This window comes from Pteropus alecto, unplaced genomic scaffold (genome assembly GCF_000325575.1).
Source record: "Pteropus alecto unplaced genomic scaffold, ASM32557v1 scaffold71, whole genome shotgun sequence".
Lineage (NCBI taxonomy): Eukaryota > Metazoa > Chordata > Mammalia > Chiroptera > Pteropodidae > Pteropus > Pteropus alecto.
Genome location: NW_006433024.1, coordinates 17,165,739 through 17,168,862, shown reverse-complemented (window position 1 = coordinate 17,168,862; position 3,124 = coordinate 17,165,739). Strand labels below are relative to the sequence as shown.

The following is a 3,124-nucleotide window of genomic DNA, read 5'->3' as shown; positions in this document are numbered from 1 at the left end:
AAAAAAAAAAAAAAAGCTGGCCAGGACCCCTATTCCAGCCCAGGCGAGGAGAGGGGTGCAAGACATTGGGCAAGCGGGGTTCAAGAGAGCGACCTCTCCCAACGAGACCCAAGCCAGAAGATTCAGACAGAAAATGACAGGCAAAGATGAACATAAAATAAACCCAAAGTCCATGCTAGTCACCCTATTTCTAGAAATATGTGAATATCTCAATCCCCCCCCCCCAAAGTTCTGAATGCTCACATAGGAAGGGTGAGGCTCCTCCCTCCACACCTTCCTCCAAACCTGTCTAGATATTGGGTGTCTAATAGCCCAACTCGCCTCAGGTGCCCTTTCATTGCTGCAGCCCTCCCCCCACTCCCTACCCATTCTGCAGAATGTTGGGGGGGACAACAAGGCGCAAGCCCCTCACAGACCGCCTCGTACAGCGACGGGAGACTCCAACATCTGCAGGCGGAAGGAGAGGGAGAAGGGAGACCAGGGTGGAAGAGGGAGAGAAATAAATCTCTTTCCTTCGTTCACCTTCCTTCCCTCCTCCCTCTCCCCCTCTAGGCCCCTTCTGCCATCCTATCCATTCAAACTTTGAGGGGTTGCCCTCCTGCTGCCCAGGGCAGCGTCACCCTTCCAATGGCCTTTCCAGCCATGCCCTCCCTGCCCTCCCCCCCCACCCGCAACATCAGTGTTGGAGAACGGTGTGGGCAAAGGAACGTTCTGACCATCTCCCTCACCAGCAGTAATCCCCCTGTGGGGAAAAACACAGCCAAGGTGGGATGTTGCAAACATTCCAAGAACTTGGGGGGGAAGTTGCCATATTTGTTCTTTGCAACCCTGGAATCGACGTGCGGGCAGGCGCGGGTGCGCACACACACTCTTCCTCAGCACGCCCGGAGAAAACGTAGCCAGACGAAGCAGTCGCTGTCTCCAAGTCATTGTCGACCCATAGCGACCGACGGACGCACGCACAAACCCTCCGAGCGTCGGCCCGCCCGCCTCGCCAGAGGGGGCTCCACAGGCCGCACCTGCAGCGATTGCGGCGCTGGGCAACTGGGAAAAAAGTTCTGCTCAGCCGACCAGTGAGCCTACCGACCACCGACCGACCAGTACACCATCTCCCTTCTCCTTACCTCGGTCCGGAGGTCCCAAGAGCGTGCTGGTCCAGTCCACACTGCAGCCAGCTTGAAGAAGCCCCTCTCCAACGGGCCCGCTCCTCTCGCGCCCCTCCCCGCCCCCACGGGTATTTGCCCAGCGGCAAAGCGGGCGCTTCCAGGTGAGTATATAAGTTACTGTACTGTGTGGGAGGGTCACGATCTTGGTAATTGCGGCTTTCCGAGTTTAACCCTTGCGTTACTGCCTTCCTCCAACTTGTTGAGGACTCGTCGGGTCGCAGGCTGAACGAGCGTGCGCGCCAGCAAGCGCGCGGGCCGGGTGGGGGAGAGAGGTGCACCCGGCAGCTAGGGGAGAGCGAGGCAGCGAGCGGCGGAGTTCAAATGCACCTCTGGCAACGGTTTTCATTGGATAGGTCTTTCCCCCCAACCCCCCCTCCCCCGTTTGGTGCCCCCCCTCCCCCCGTCTCCCATGTAGGGGACGTCTCCAGGCGAAGTCACGATTCCTTCTCAGTTCGGAATGAACTGTGACTAGAGCCATGACGCAGCCAGCGCGCATTACTCACTTTTTGCAGTCACGACTTGGGAATCCGTGCTGGTTCCAACCAAAATTACACCGCTACCATTGAATTATTTAATAGGTTCTAGTTCAGGGGTAAACTTGTGCATTGTGTCAAGCGATGGGGGAGGGGGAACGGGGGAAAACGAGGTCATGGGGCGTTCTCCTCTCACCCCCTCATGACTCTTGGACCCCCCCCCCCGCGTTCCACGTGTTGCAAGTACTTTATTGTGCTACCATCCCTCCTGGCCCGACGCTCCCCCTACCCCAACCTCAGCTATTTGCTGTGCAAATGTGGCAAAATTTGTAAACACAACCGAGCAATCTGCGAGGCTGAGAGGGGTGAGGCTTGGGAAGGGAAGGAGTAGGTCCGGATGAATGACGAGAAGGCCGAGGGGTGGGCCGAGAGGCGCGAGCAGCTTTGGTTTGAGCTGAATTGTCAAGACAAAGTGTGGGATGCAGCGTTATTTGTGTTATTCTCTACATCAGTAACAGCCCGTTACTATTATGAGTTGAGGAATACTCAGTCTTAGCCAGGGGAATCTTCCCAGAGAAGGACTGCTTCTGAGCTAAAAATATTTTGACCCTCCCTCTTCCCTCCTCCCCACCCCCAAGGGCTGTGTCTTAGCTGTCCTGCCTTGGGGTCAGGTCACTAAAGCCAGAGGCTGTTGCTGAATTAGGATGGGGCAGAGGGAGCATAAAGTACCTGGGTTCTTTTTTCTCGCCTGAAGTCTGGCCCCCTCAGATACTTATCTCACCATCCCGTTTTTTTGTTTTTGTTTTGTTTTGTTTTGTTTTTAATTACAAAGAAAACATCCCTGCGTGCACCTAAGCTTACTGCAGATCGGCAAGTTGCTTCATTTCCCCCACCATTTACAGCCCAACCTTGTGGGTCAGTTTGAGGATGGATTTTTATTATTCCTCTACGAGGAGTTAACATGTCTTTATGTGCACGTGATATTTAAACCTCCTCTGGCCTCTAATAACCTTCCTCCCTCCTCACCTGTCTGGCTACAGGTTTGGCCAAAGTGTCTGGAGCTGATTGCAATGAATCTCACTCTAGGTTGAGCCTATAATCCCAGGGAGTTGATGGTCTCCTCAATAACATTTGTCAACTAGAAGAAGAACACTCCCCATCCCAGTTTCTCTCAGAGCTGGTTCTCAGAAACGCTTTGGCTTTTGGTTTTTAAGGAGCCGTGCGATGTTCCCAAGCCTGAATTCTCTGCGCATCGCACCAGCAACTCCTGTTCCTTGGCTTCTAATTCATTCCACCAACTCATTTGGGGATCCTATGACTAGGACGCGAAGGGGGAATAGTAAGAAAAAGGCCATAATGCACAGACACATCCTTACACGCCTCACAAGAATTGCAGAATGTGGGAGCGTGGGGGGCATGAAGTGGGAGGGGACGAGAGTCCGAATAAAGCAACCTATAGCCTCTTATTTTGAGAGTCACAATCAT

At 54.0% G+C, this 3,124-nt stretch overlaps 1 long non-coding RNA gene across 1 annotated transcript in view; it reads right to left on the bottom strand.

Annotated features, from left to right (window-relative positions):
• The window catches only part of LOC112476611, an 85,128-nt gene extending 83,678 nt beyond the window's left edge, over positions 1 to 1,450 (bottom strand). The window contains exon 1 of the long non-coding RNA XR_003045173.1: positions 1,125 to 1,450. This is a non-coding gene — a long non-coding RNA (uncharacterized LOC112476611). The remainder of the gene's footprint in view (positions 1 to 1,124) is intronic.
• Between the last annotated feature and the right edge of the window lie 1,674 nt (positions 1,451 to 3,124).